The 15,269-nt window shown below is 45.3% G+C and overlaps 1 protein-coding gene across 11 annotated transcripts in view; it reads right to left on the reverse strand.

The window, feature by feature from the left end:
- The window catches only part of NDST2 (N-deacetylase and N-sulfotransferase 2), a 218,705-nt gene that overhangs the window by 47,780 nt on the left and 155,656 nt on the right, over positions 1-15,269 (reverse strand). Inside the window, exon 4 of one of the 11 annotated variants that reach the window (XM_073352877.1) lies at positions 10,729-10,895. The exons of 9 other annotated variants lie outside the window; for them this stretch is intronic. The gene's annotated coding sequence lies outside the window, so the exon portion shown is untranslated. Of the gene's footprint in view, positions 1-8,804; positions 8,882-10,728; positions 10,896-15,269 lie in introns of those variants that run through there. One more of the 11 variants, XM_073352883.1, reaches the window with a different exon arrangement.

A 15,269-nucleotide genomic window follows, 5' to 3' on the forward strand; every position in this document is an offset into this window, starting at 1 on the left:
CTCCAAGAACCCCAACAGATTACAATTCATTGCACCAGAATCACACCAGAGATCCTCAGGCCCTGATGCCTCCCAGATACCCTTGGAGCAGAGGGAAACAGAGTGTGGGTGGAAAGAAGGTCACCATGTGGAGGGACAACGGAGCGCAAGTGTCGGCTATCTATGCTTCCTTAGTGGACCCCAATTTAATCAACCCAGAGATCCAAGTAACAATTCAACCCTTCAAGTCCAACTCTTTCAATTTGCCTACAGCCAAGTTGCCTATCCAGTACAAGGGCTGGTCAGGAATGTGGACTTTTTCAGTCTATGATGATTATCCCATCCCGATGCTGTTGGGCAGAAGACTTGGCCAATCATGTGAAGCTAGCCAAGAGGGTGGGAATGGTCACCCGCAGCCAGGCTAAGCAAGCTTTCAGGCCTAGCTCTGTTCCTGAAACTTCTACCAGGACCCATTCAGAGGTAATGGAACTGGACAACATGATAACATCTGCAATGGCAGTAGTGGATCCAGTCCCAGAGACCCAGACAGAGCCAGTCCCAGAAGCAGAACCGGCGGAACAACCAGCACCAGAACTATTGCCAGCACTGAATCCAGTACTTACAACTCCAACACCAGAGAGCCCCACCAAACCTGCACTAGCAGCAGCAGATAACCCTACACCAGAGGCTCAGCTGGAGCCTGAACCCCAACGTGGTGCACCAGCAGAAAGCGGTTCACAGTCAACGGGAACAGCCCCATCCCCTACATCACTTCCAGAGGGACCAAGCCCAGATCCACAATCCAATGAGGAACTGATGTCTCCAGCCTCAAGGGAACAGTTCCAGACCGAACAGGAAGCAGATGAAAGCCTCCAAAGAGCTTGGACGGCGGCACGGAGCAACCCACCGCCTCTCAGCTCTTCTAATCGATCCAGAGAATTAAACATTTGTCAGTTTACAGTCCAGGGAGGAGATGACACTGAGTGGCCTGAAGGTGTCTACTACGAAGGTAAAAGTGATGGTGGCATAGAAGAGGTAAACATCTCCGTGACCCCTGGGTGTATGTAGCGACAGTAGATCAAGAAGCTGTGCACTAGCTATGCACCGACGTTTTCAGCCACCCCAGGACTGACTGAACGGGCATACCACTCCATTGACACCCAATTAAAGTCCAACCTTACCGGGTATCTCCTCAAGCTAAAACTGCTATAGAACGGGAGATCCAGGATATGCTACAGATGGGTGTAACCCCTCTGGCAGTGCATGGGCATCTCCAGTGGTTCTAGTTCCCAAACCAGATGGAGAGATACATTTCTGTGTGAACTACCGTAAGATAAATGCTGTAACTCGCCCAGACAACTATCCAATGCCACGCACAGATGAACTATTGGAAAAACTGGGACGGGCCCAGTTCATCTCTACCTGGAACTTAACCAAGGGGTACTGGCAGGTACCACTAGATGAATCCACCAAGGAAAGGTCAGCCTTCACCACACATGTTGGGCTGTATGAATTTAATGTGCTCTCTTTTGGGCTGCGGAATGCAACCGCCACCTTCCAAAGACTTGTAGATGGTCTCCTAGCAGGATTGGGAGACTATGCAGTCGCCTACCTTGACGATGTGGCCATATTTTCAGATTCCTGGGCAGAACACCTGGAACATCTACAAAAAGTCTTGGAGCGCATAAGGGAGGCAGGACTAACTGTTAAGGCTAAGAAGTGTCAAATAGGCCTAAACAGAGTGACTTACCTTGGACACCAGGTGGGTCAAAGAACTATCAACCCCCCTACAGGCCAAAGTGGATGCTATCCAAAAGTGGCCTCTCCCAAAGTCAAAGAAACAGGTCCAATCCTTCTTAGGCTTGGTCGGATATTACAGGCGATTTGTACTGCAATAGAGCCAAATCGCCACCCCACTGACAGAGCTAACCAAAAAGCAACAGCCAAATGCCGTTCAGTGAACCGAAGATTGTCAGAAGGCCTTTAACCAGCTTAAAGCGACACTCATGTCTGACCCTGTGCTAAGGCCCCAGACTTTGACAAACCATTCCTAGTAACCAGAGATGCGTCTGAGCGTGGTGTGGGAGCAGTTTTAATGCAGGAAGGACCGGATAAAGAATTCCATCCTGTAGTGTTTCTCAGCAAGAAGCTGTCTGAGAGGGAAAGCAACTGGTCAGTCAGTGAAAAAGAATGTTATTAATTTATTAATTATTATGATTACTATTTAGTATTATCATAGTTCCTAGGAACCCCAGTCATGGCCAAGGACCCCCTGGTACTCAGTGCTGTACAAACACAGAACAAAAAGACAGTCCCATCCTGAAATTAACTTTTCTTTTTTGAAATTCCCAGTGAATCAAAACACCTGTTATTCATCCTGCTCTAGCATCTGTGTTCAACCAGCATCTTTTGCCAGAAAAGCAGCGTTTGGGGAATGAGAAAGAAGTCAAAAAGAGTGCACACATGCAAAGAAACTGCCTAACTATGGTCTCGCAATGCTCACTGCCAGCCCAATGGTAGTGCATTTCCTATGGCGAGAGAATCAATTAATCACTGAGTGGTATCACAGCCACATTTTATAGATCCCAGGCAAAAACTATGTTGAGTTGGAGTTATGGTTAAATATCAGCTATTTAAAGTAAAATACATATAGGAATGATGTAAATATCCTAAATACAAGTGTTACAAATCCAGGAATTTCAGAGTCAAGGTTAAAACTTAAAAGAAATCCAAACATATTAACAGTATGGAAATGATTTCAGTAACAGCATATACAGACTCTGAAGAAAGTACAGAAATACACTGTTAGGGCACCCAAATAATTTTAACTTTGCTCTACAGTGATGTCAGACAATAACTATATGATTTTGGTTAATGTATCTCAGTGCCTGTAGTCCCAAATTACATTAAACTCAGGTTTAAAGCAAAGAGGATATTTTTTCTTTTTCCCCTCATGGTGTCACTGCACAGGGCAGAATTAAGGCTGTTTGGGTGACCTAACTGTGCATTTCTAAACCTTGCTCGGTGCAGCCAGTGCCCAAGAATTAAACAATTTTTAGCTACAAGAGAAGTTATTCTGTTACTGAGGTTATTCAAGGCAAAAAATGACTTTTAAATTCTCACACAATCACTTTGGCATTCATTCTGGAGAAGACAGGTTGTGTTTTTCATATGTAACGAAGAGACTACGTCCCTGCTTTAAGTGCAAAAGTCAACCTTAACTAAGGAGCTGTGACCAGCATTTTCAAAATCACTCCAAGTGTTCACAGGCTGCACCCCAACTCCACCTTGAGACACCAAGTGGTCCTTCAACACTACTAAGGTGGGACTGGTTGATGCAAGCTGGTGACCTTTATTCAAACAATACACACCCAATCTGCTATATCTGTCGGCACTCAGCCTTGCTGTTGTTGCGCTGCCTCTTGACTGCACTTCACTTCTCTTGTGCCTGCAACTTCCATTCCAGCTTATCCGGAGTGACCATACAACATTTCACTGGCAAATGCATCTCAGCCCCAGCTCTTCACTCAAGCGAGCCTGTCAAGCTCTGAAAGAACCTGTGCATTGCACCTTCAGAATCCTGGCCACAATGGAGAGGGAGAAGGAGGGGGACACAGCCAAACACACAAGTTCAAAGATATACCTCAGTGCCATGACAAGCGTGCACCACAACCAACAAGTGTGGACCATCAGCGTGACAAATATCTCTAATTTCAGCTCTAGGATATCAACCAATGCAGCCCTTCAGTTTCAATCCCCTTGTTTCCTTCTGCTCTGGGGGGCAGCCTTTTATCAGCAGTAACTGATAACTACCTGAACAAAGCCAAGGGGTGTGCGTAAGGGCATTCCAGACAGATGCTGCTCTCACTCATACTACCACCGTAGTTAAGGCGGGGTACCTTTTCTGACACTTTCCGGGTATGTCTACACTACCCGCCGGATCGGCGGGCAGCGATCGATCCATTGCGTCTAGTCTAGACGTGATAAATCAAGCCTCGAGCGCTCTTCTGTTGACGCAGGCAGAGTCACAGGGGCGCAAGCAGAGTCGATGGGGCAGCAGCAGCAGTTGACTCACAGCGGTGAAGAAACCACGGTAAGTCGATCTAAGTACGTTGACTTCAGCCACGTTATTCACGTAGCTGAAGTTGCATAACTTAGATCGATCCCCACCCCTAGTGTAGACCAGGGCTCCCGCACACACCCTGGGGCCTCAATCTTCTCCTGTTCTGCAGACGTTATCAGACAGTAAGTGCTCCTGAGTACAGAAATAATGAATCTTGAGCTGAGAAAGAAGCCAGTAAGAAGGCCAACATCTGGAACTGCGTATAATGAGGAAGGCCCTTTCAGTGCTACTGGCGTCCATGTCTCCTAGAACACTCAGAGGAAGGGATGAGGGAAGAGCAATTGCATAGAAGAGATAGAAGCGGAATGGGATATTTGGGTCTTCACTCCGTGTTTGGTCCCCAGTCCACAAGCACCAGAGGCAAGGTCACAGATTCACTACTCACGTCAGCTCCGATCATGTTTTCACTGGGAGCGAGTGGGGTGAGAATTAGGATTTCTGGTGCTAGTTTCAGTTTTGCTATTGACTGTGTGGTGCCACTTTGCGCAAGACACATGAACTTCCTGTGCTGCAGTTACCCCATCTGTAAAGTGGGGATACAACTACACAGGGGTGCTGTGAAAAATGATGTCTGCATGGCACTCAGATGCAAAGAGCTACATTAATGTGAACTATTATTCTAACACAACTGAGGGCAACTCACACACTTCCCGTACACTGTCTGCTCTGTTGTAAACATTCTGGATTATGAAATTTGAGACAGTTACAAGGTGGAAAATCCCTCAGCAGTTTCCAATTAGGAAAACAATTCTAGCTTTACACACTTGTTTATAACAACCCCACGGATGAGAGAAATTATTTTCCTTCCATTGCACCTAGTTCTTGTACTGCATCCATCATTAGCCGGGGGGAGGGAGAGCTGCAGACACACATGTGCCACTCTAGTATGGGGCTATGGAGGTTAAACTGCTGGGAATGGCATTTATTTTGGGGTGTGGGGGGTATCTGCTTCAACTGAAACCCCACATATACAAAACTACAAAGGACTTTGCAAAGGCACCAAAAAGCAACAAAGGAAGATGCTATTTTTGGCCTCTTGTCTCTTACAGAAAGATACCCCTTATCTCTTCCATGCATCCCAACTTGAGGAGCCAAAACTAAGCACCAGGCTAATCTCAATCAACCAATTCAAGAGATCTAGACCAATCCTCCAGTAAGAGATCCCATGTCGTGCCTAATCACTTCCCCCTCCCTCTGGAGCCCCCATCAGAGATGCTGTGTATGTAGACCGGAGGGGGATGCTAGCGACCCATGCAAGATGCACTCTCCCTTCCCTCTGGGGTTACATGTGTGGCCACCGCATAAGGAAATTGGTATTTTAATTTTCAATGTAAAAAGGCTTCCTACTCCCCAAAGCTCCCACTGGTACCATTCAGTTGCCATTAAACACCAGGGAATGCCACATAACAACCTTCCCCAAACAGGAACACAAAGCACATAAAGAGGTTAATGTCTTCCTTTTGTCTTCCCCTTCTCCCAGCCCAGTTTGCTGTTTTACAGAGCAGGAACTTTACATCACCCCAACACATGCAGCGGAGTGAAAGGCAAGTGCATCCTTTCTGCTGTGAATGAACCCCAAACCTTACTGCCTTTTGTTTGGGAGAAGGCACGGTGCTGGCTTGAATGTGACTTCTGAAATGGTTAGCAATGAAAACAAATCCCTCGGAGGAATATTTTGCATTAAAGATGGCTTCAGATTCACAATGAAACATTCCAGTATCAGCCGTATTCACACAGAACAATGGTCTCTCTCTGCCAGCCCTGGGCCTGGCTTGCTTGCTCTACAGTGAGTTTGGTACTGCCCTGAGGGAGTATTAGATAATGAAGAGCTCTGATCCCTTCCTTTCACCTCATGCCTGGGCTCATCCTAATGTATGTGAGCAGGCTTGGTTCATAGACTTTGTTCTTATCTCTCCCCCCACCCTGCATGTTTTGCAGATGATTCGCATGAATGAGCAAGAGGAATTGTGGCTCTGGGATCCCTGGCACCCTATCTGGAATCAGCATCAGGGATGCACTCCCCATCCCCCCTCTCCACAGGTACGACAGGATGCCGCACATTCCCGAGCTGGTATAGAACTCTTGGGAACAAGCTTCACAGTCACTCATCTTGCCTGCATGGCAGAAGACACTGCTGGCAGAGAGGAGACAGCCTGTGTGCGCTTTAGCAGACTCTGGAACAATAAGGCACAGGAACCAGCATGCTTAAAGGGGCTGAATGGGACAAGATAACTGTCCCAGTCTGCAGGGGATATTCCATACATACCAGTCTCCCATCTGAGGACAATCGACTTTGCCAGCTTTCAAACAGACCTAAAGTCTTATGGGCACAGGGAGACTCCCTCATGAAACATTGCCAGGGAACAAGCACTCTGCAGCATGACAGCCATTGAAATACCCACCCTATTTTAGTACAGCTGCAGAGGTCACATGCCAGGGGTGCTGGAACAATTTGTATAGCGGGGGTGCTGAGAGCCATTGAACCAAACTGTAAACCCTGGATATAATGGAAACCACTTCAAGTCAAGGGATGCAGTAGGACCCCTAGTTCCATTGCCTATGCTGCACACTGCATTACTTGAAGAAGAGAACTTCCAAGAGGCTCAGGTGGGTGGGGTGGGGTGAGTACCCAATCACATCTACACACCTTGATGCAATATTACCTGACAGAGCATGAAGTCATGTGAACAGACCTCATCTGTGTTTGGAGACACATGGCTGCAAGACCTGAGAAGTGTCTGCCATATACAACCTGGAACATGCTACTGGGCTTGTAAAATGGTTGTTTAGGTGTTAGGGAGAATAATGGGGCTATTGACTCTAGCTCTCTGTAGGTTTTTGCTTTTTTTCACTGCTGAGAATCCACATGAGACAGGCAGACTGTGTGCCCCAGAGATCGTAGAATGACGGAGAGCAGAAGGATCATTTTTATTTTTATAGCCACTGCTTCCAAATAATGAAAACAGATAAGCCTTTTAGGGTGTTGTCTAATGACTGCAGCAGCAAAATGGGAGCCAAGATTCCTGGCTCTGTCACGATGTGACTTTTGACAGGCTGGTCACGCTCTGTGCCTCAGTTTCTTCAGGTGTAAAATGGGGGTGGCAATAATACATGCCTCATTAATCCCCTTTGAACTCTTTGGATTTCAGGGGTTATAGAAAGACAAAATAGGAGTATTCCTCCTGTGGCAATGCAGGGAAAGAACTCCAGCGCAGCAAGCACTGCTCCTCACTATCCAGACACACATCAGATCCACAGCTCAGATGCCTCAGATCCACTGCTCTACTGTATTCTAGTGGCAGACATGCACTGAATAGCCCTGGCATATTCCACCCTCTCTTTACCCTTCACCTACCTTTAAAGTAGCAAGAGAACTGAGGCCAGAGGAGAATATAGAAAATCACCTCTCATCTCCCACGTATCCCCATTGTGGGGATCATACAGTATATTGTGGGAACCACATCTACTCAATTACAGTACTTGGAAAACAGCACCCCATCCCTATCATCTCTATTCTAGTAAGAGTCAGAGAAAGAACCTGCCCAGCATGAGGTCTCTGGCCTGGATCCTAAACCCAGCATCTCGCTCCCCAGGCCAGCAGCAGTGGGTTAAGATACAGAAGGTGTGCACTTGGCCCATCGGGTGGTATCAGCACTGTATGTTGTTCAATAGGAACTTCACTGGTTGATTAAAGAACATTGTTAATGGTCTTGGAATCAAGTTCCAGCTAATATCCCTCGACCAGAAGGATGGCAGCCTTATTATGGAGTCCTGTGATGGAGGAGAAATCCTCCAGGAGAGCAATTTAGACCCTTCTCTCCAGAAAACCAACTCGGAAGAAACTGTGATACAAAGTTACTCAAGGCTTTGCTTTCACTAATTTTATTCTCTATTCTTCACATATATTTATATGAATCTCTCTTTCTAAGCTTTCAAGTTACCAAACATTAATTTTAAAGCCTCTGGTTTTTCTCCTAACGTGAAAATGAAGATTTAAACAGCTGTATGACAAAGCCCTAGAAAAAACAATGCAGAGAACAATCCTGCCCTGGCCCTTGGGGGATTGACAAGACCTAACCTGATTTTTAAATTTTCCATCTCTAATTTCTCTGGTCTTTAAAATGACTTCACCAGTTACTGATTTTGCTGCAACGTGTTCCTCCACAGAGCAGTCTGGTTACCCAGGACTAAGGTGACTGACTGATAAGGGTCAAGAATGTGTTTACTTGTAGTATAAGTGAGCTTAATAGCCCAGGACAATATGTGCAGTTATACTAGGATCCCCGTGCTGTTCAGATGCACATTAAGCCACCAAGAGACATATTGGAACTCCACACTGGGCAATCAATCAGATTCCTCCTTTTATCCAGCACATTTTAGAACCTAAATTTAACCCAGTAGCAAGCCAAGACAAAGCAACAACCTATCGGCAAGGGGCAAAGAGGAGGAGGAGGAGGAGGAGAGAGAGAGCTAACAAAGAACCTTAATGGCCATGGCAAGCGAGATCACCTAATACAGTTACTGTACTGCAGCCTCTCCATCCATCCCCTCTCCTGCAGCATGGCTCTTGCAGATGAAGATTTTCTAAATCAACAGTCAAACGACAGTGCACAAAAGCAAGCCAGAGAAAAGATCCCTTGTACCTGCCAGAGTACAAACTACAATCGATGTGAAATACTACAAACGCTTTCCAACTCCCTACCTTTAAAAGGCGCATTTCAAAGTGAAGTGGGATCTCTCCAAGGTGTCCAGGAAGCTTGGTCTGTTAACTCTGACAGCCAGCAAGCCAAGGAAACACACCCGAGAAAAAGGGGAAGTGAGGAAAAGCACAAGCCCTAAAGAAAATCTTCACAAAGACATGTAAGCAGCGAGCTGGCCCGTCCTGAATAGGCAGCTGGGCTGCACAGCCGGTGGATGGCTGAACAGTCGTTTGTAGCAGTGGATCTCTTCTCTTTTCTTGGAGTTGCCAAAACCTCTCAAATCAGTGTGTGAACATGAGGATACTGGAATTTTACACACACACACAAAGAGAAATGTAGATAAATTTATACTGAAAGCAAGAGCTTCACTGCTGAGCATGGTGAGCACCAGACAGATAGCAATCAGCATGCAAGGAAGGCTGTCTGCAGCCACAGGTGAGCAAAGCAGGGTCCTATATAACAGAGGGTCCAACAGCACAGATCTTTTCACCTCGTTTCTCAGGTCCTATCTGAAAAGCTTCCATCTTACTCTCTGAAATCCCAGAAATAAAGTAGGGATAGTGGTGTCCAGAGGGAGGCAGAGAGAAGCCTGGTCCAGTATTCAGGGAGTTGTGGCATGACGCAGTCGTCAGGCACTCCTGTGGGATAGGGAATCACAGATTAAATTCCTTGTCCTTTTACACATGCCGTGTATCTACTCACAGGAGGGCTTTGAACTCCACTTGCACAGCAGGGGAGGGAATCTGGCAGCGGTTCAAAAGCATTGCTTGTGAAGCCACTAAACAAGCTCACCGTTGGTTCCGACACAGAACGAGATGCAGAGAATCCCCCAGCCCCTCAGAGACAGCACAGCCTGGTGCTGCACCACTGGAAACGAGTTCGCCTTTTGTTTCAACGGGGAGAGAATCCGGAAGAGGAAAACGAAAAATGTAGTGCCAGGGAGAGTGAATGACAGCATGAAAAGCCACATCAATCAGATAAAGAGCGAGGGAGGGATAGGGATGGGAGGAATGGAGCCCACACAGACAGCAGCGCCTGACACTCCAGTACACATTGATAGGTTGCTGGAGGAGTTTGTCTTTTGAAGCTGTCATGTGTTTATGCTGCCTTCAGATATGAAGCTCACAAGGTGAGAAGTGCTAACCTAGGAACATTTATTCACCAGTGGAAAATTACTCCTGTTGCCACACTGTAGCTTACAGCTTCACCCAAACCAATACCTGTTCTATGTACAAATCTCATAAAAAGAACAAATTTTCCATATAACACATGACCAACAAGCCTCCAGTCAAACATACTGAGGCCCTACTATAGGAATTTGGGGTTCGGGAATAAAAATGGTAAAAGGATCAATTCCTTGTGCACCAAAAGGGAGAAACAAATGTGGGGGGAAAAATCAGTACAGGAACAGGTTGTGCACGCACAAATCTAACTGTGGTTCACTAAAGCTCTGAGCCCCATGATAGACTGATATATGAGGGGGTCCTATTTTAAAATGGAATTAGAAATAAGAGTCTAGAGCAATGCAGGGGGAAGCATGGTTATGACTAGATGTAAAGCTCTGTATATGCTTAAAGTTTTATTCTTTGATAGGCAGAGCATCAGGGCAAAGGGGTTTCAGACAGGACGACACATGGGGATAGCTCTCCAGAGAGGTTAGTTTAACTGATAGCGATAGAGAGCACAAAACTAACAGTTCAGTAATGAGACACCAAAATCTTACAATGAAGTGAAAACAGAAGAACGCAGAGAAACCAGGGAACATTATGAAAGGATGTTAAAGAAAACATCACAGGAGACCTAAGCCTGATTGATTTAGGCAAAGCACCCTCTGTTAGCTGAAGACAGCATCTTTCAAGGCTTTTCCAACAGCTACGTACAGTGCTAGAGCAAGAGACACTAGGCCAGTTAGACTGTTTGGGTCACCTGCTCTGATTCTTGGACTTTGCAGGATGTCTCCCTCTTCTACACATACCAGCATCTTGTATCTAAGTTGATCATAAGAAAGTGCAGTGATGGCACCTTGAACACCTCTGCTGGGATTCTTTTCCACTGTCTCACGGTTGGCTAGGACAAAGAGCAACAGCCTGAAGCTAAATGAAGAAAAGTTTAGGTTAGTATCAGGTCCAGACTATTTTCTGTTTGGATTGAATTATAAAACAAACAGAGTGCGTTACCTATTACTATATATTTTATTCTTTACTTCCTGTTCTATGCTGTTGTAATGCCATGCTGGGTGCTGTTTTACCCATGAAGTGGGTGAATTTCAGTGGCATTGCAGGTTAAATAAAGTCTGCTGCAGTTTCCACGGCATGCATCCGATGAAGTGAGCTGTAGCTCACGAAAGCTCATGCTCAAATAAATTGGTTAGTCTCTAAGGTGCCACAAGTACTCCTTTTCTTATTGCAGGTTAAGTGATTCTTATACATAGATTTGAAAAGCACACTGGAGTCATTCAGAAAGAAAAGTACTATCTAGGTTACGAAGACGTTATTGCCAAGCAATGGATAAAAGACACTATGCACTCAAGGAATCAATCCCTCAAAAGGAACAAATATATTAAGTTAAGAGGATATCCTAAACCTTTTTAAAAAATGTGTTCCACAGCTAAAAGTGAACACTATCTATACTGCCACTGTGCTCCAAGTGTTTTCACTAATACGCCACCACCACTGTTGTTTTACTTTGAAAGTTAATTAGAGGCAATAAAACCATTGAGGGAGAGACTTCCCTTTACACCTAACTAAACATGTTTCAATCTTTAGCTTCAAGACACTGATCCCATCTCCTGTGACTGTTAATGAATTACTTCCCTCGAAGTTATTGTATGCAAAAAAATTATGTTAAAATCCCTCAGCACTGCATTAATGGCATGGAAGTCAGCAAATTCACTGCAAACCTTTCCTGGCTCCACACTATTTAGGAATAATTTTCAGAAGAGACAAGATTTACTTTATAAGTTCTCTTTAAGCTCTTGGGTACACTTCCCCCAAGCCTACATATTTATATAGATACAGGTTTGCTGGATACTCGTTAACCATCTCTTTAATTCTATTCAGTCAAAAAAGATTAGAGAAAGCCTTTAATGTTCTTGTGTATCTGTCATAATGGCCAACTTTATGCTCAGTGCTGGAACTACAATTCCCAGCCTACCGTCCAAAGACTAGATCCTTCTCATGCTGGAAAGAAAGCCTCTTTCCCCCAAACTGTCACTTGGGTTGTCCCATACTTCCTGCAAGTAAAGAGGAATTTAGGTCAGCAACATCACCACCATTACGCATCCTTGGGTGGTTTGCACACTAAACTACCTTTCCATCTGCCTTATCCAGCTTTAGACATTAGGATCTTGGCATCAGGTAAATACCAGGAGGTTCAAGGGAGAAGCCCTGGGAGAAGCAATTAGCTCTGCCTACCCAGGCCGCAGGCTCTAGCGCAGTAAAGAGATATTTCCACACACCTTCACTACAAGGAATGGGGTGCTCCCCCTTTCAGGGCTCTGAACTAAAGCCCGGGGAAAACACGGTGTGTGCTGCTATCATCACAATCACCACCTTGTCTACCTCAATTCAGAGACCACCTCCTTTGAAAAATTCCACGGTCACAAAGACTATGACAAGTTACAGGAAAATAGGGTGGAGGGCTCTCTGTAATACTCTGCACTATGTCTACAATAGGACTGGTTTACGAGTACAGGTATACTAGTGTGCATGCTGTCACAGTTCAGGGCAAATGCACCTGTATTCCCTCTCCAGGGTCCCTTGAGAGCACCAACTCTAGGCTTGCTGCTCAGCAGTCACCATCTCTCTTGGATAGAGACCTGTCTCTCTCTCCCTTCCAACTGGGATTTTTCTCAGGATGCACAGTTCCCTGTCTACACTGTGATATTTGTGGCAAGCCAGACTGCCTAAATATTCCTGCATCTGATCTTTGCCTTCTCTCTGAAGACTATGAACAGCTGTAATTGCCAGCAGCTATGTGTTATCACGCAGCTCTTTATAAGCAAGCACATTTATTCTTAAGGTGAAAGCATTACAGAGAAAACATATAAATAATAAAAGTTTCTTTACGCAGGCTAAAAGCTTACTAGAGGTCAGCTATCCGTCTTACGGGGTCTCAGTAGGCCAATGTCCTCCAACCCTTCCCAGGAAGGACTGGGCCTCCTGGGACAGAAGGTCCTGTCAATTCACTAGATCAGAAAAAGGGCCTTGAGTCAGTTTGAACTCAGGCCATTTATCCAAAAGCCCCTTCTTTGTCAAGTCAGTCCCTGGAGAATCCAGTTTGAACTCATACATCTGAGTTTCTCCAGGTGGTGGAACTTCTCTGAAGGTGTTACAACCTGAATGAATTTGTCTAATCACGCCATACTGTTAATTATTCTTGGAGGTGGTGTGGTCACCTCTCACAGACCCTGGCCTACAATGATACATAAACTTTTAAAAGTAATATTTCCCAAAGATATTGCAAGCAATTGCTATACCTGTCATGGATACAACTATACCTACAAAGCTGAGCTTTGTACCAGTCTCATAAAACCATGCACCATGAGCAGAACAGGCTACACTAGTAAAATCAGTTTTGCCAGTATAACTGTGCCTACTACACGAGTAGCTTTTGTTGGCATAGCATCGGTTAGGAACCGCACCTCTTCACACTCCTAACAGACATAGCTATGCCAGTCTTGGAAAGCTCAGATCTACAAGATAGGCTTTCTCTGCTACCCTCAAATGACCGACTGCCTCTAGAGGGAGAGTTTTGATAAACCAGGTATTTTAATCATTGCAGTGAGGGCTGAAGCAGGATCTCACTGCTGTATAATACATTATGGTAACATTGGGGAAGAGGAAAGTAAACCTCAATCTCCTCACAGGCTTGGTACTCCAGCCAAACAAAAACCTTTCTCTAATCACTGAAGCAGTGATTTGGGAGAATCACTGAGAACTACAGAAGAGCTGTGTTCATTCTGGAGATGAAACTAGTTTAACCCTTATCTATCCCCCTCTCTTTGGCTACCAATATTGAGCTTTAAAACTGAAAATTCTAGCTGACAGCAGAGAGTGCAAGGACAGAGGATGTTATTGGCCTCTGCAACCCTCCAACCCAAGCAAAGATTATCTTTATAAAAATATTACCACAATGGCCCCAAACAGTACACCTGACATGTTCTGGCTCATTGCTGTGCAACAGCACAGTTGTGGGGATGTTTCGTTAAAGGACAGTGAGAGTTCTGAGTCCATCACAGCAGCTAACCCTGCATGCAGACCCAGCCTGCAACTTCAGAGTCCTTATTTAATCAGCACAGAAGCAGCAGCAAGGTAAATATGTTTGGGGTTAGTGGCCTTGTTTGTAGCTAATCCAATCCTAGTAAATTAAACAAAAGGGAGCAAAACCCCATCCTCCCAAGTAAATCTCTTAATAGATCTAGATTAAGATCTCAGCTTCATACCCCATGGAGTCCTGCTAATCCTCTCTCAGATGTCCCCAGCCTTAATTGGGCTGTGCTGGCATTGGCAACTTGTTTACACGGACTTTTAAAATGACTTTAAATAGAAAAGCAAACAGCCTCTTCCTGCCCTGTCTCCCTCCCTGGAATGTCAGAGCACCAGCAAGCTTCAAAGGCAACACCACAATCAGCATATTGGGATGGACCCCAGGACAGCTCTGGAAACCTCTCTCTCAAGTCACTGGTTCCAATCCAGCCCTGGTAGCTAGTGATTGAAGATGGCACACTGGCATGTGCTACATAGGAGTGGTAGAGAATACAGGATAGCTTGTGGAAATATATCCCATTCCTTGCACAAAGAATCATTCTCAACCACTGAATATCAGCTCCTTCTCAATTTAAAGTCGGAAGTGTCTGTCAGAGTCACTTGACACACCACTTCCTCACAAAAACCAGAGAAGCTCAGTGACTCCTGACTTTGTCACTTGTGAAGGGAACAACTTGTAGGGGGGAAAAAGCAGAAGTTAAACAAGAATCATAGAATCATAGAATATCAGGGTTGGAAGGGACCCCAGAAGGTCATCTAGTCCAACCCCCTGCTCAAAGCAGGACCAATTCCCAGTTAAATCATCCCAGCCAGGGCTTTGTCAAGCCTGACCTTAAAAACCTCTAAGGAAGGAGATTCTACCACCTCCCTAGGTAACTCATTCCAGTGTTTCACCACCCTCTTAGTGAAAAAAGACCTTTTGAAGTAAGAGCACAGGCCACATCTAGATGTTGTCTTGAGGAGAACTACCGGAGTGAACACTATTCTCCGGGGCAGCATACTTTAATGGAATAGTCTCCCCATTTGCTCAAAAGAAAAACCAGTACTACTACTTCTGGTAAGGAAGGTTCAAGGAGAAGGGTGAGGGATCAGAGTGGTGAGAGAGATCAGACAGACTACAAACAACAAACTTGTGAGCTTTCGTGTAAGACAATTCTCTTTCTCCTGCAGATTTTGGCCTTGTCTACACATGGTTGTATT

The sequence above is a fragment of the Lepidochelys kempii genome, chromosome 7 (genome assembly GCF_965140265.1).
Source record: "Lepidochelys kempii isolate rLepKem1 chromosome 7, rLepKem1.hap2, whole genome shotgun sequence".
Taxonomy (NCBI): domain Eukaryota; kingdom Metazoa; phylum Chordata; order Testudines; family Cheloniidae; genus Lepidochelys; species Lepidochelys kempii.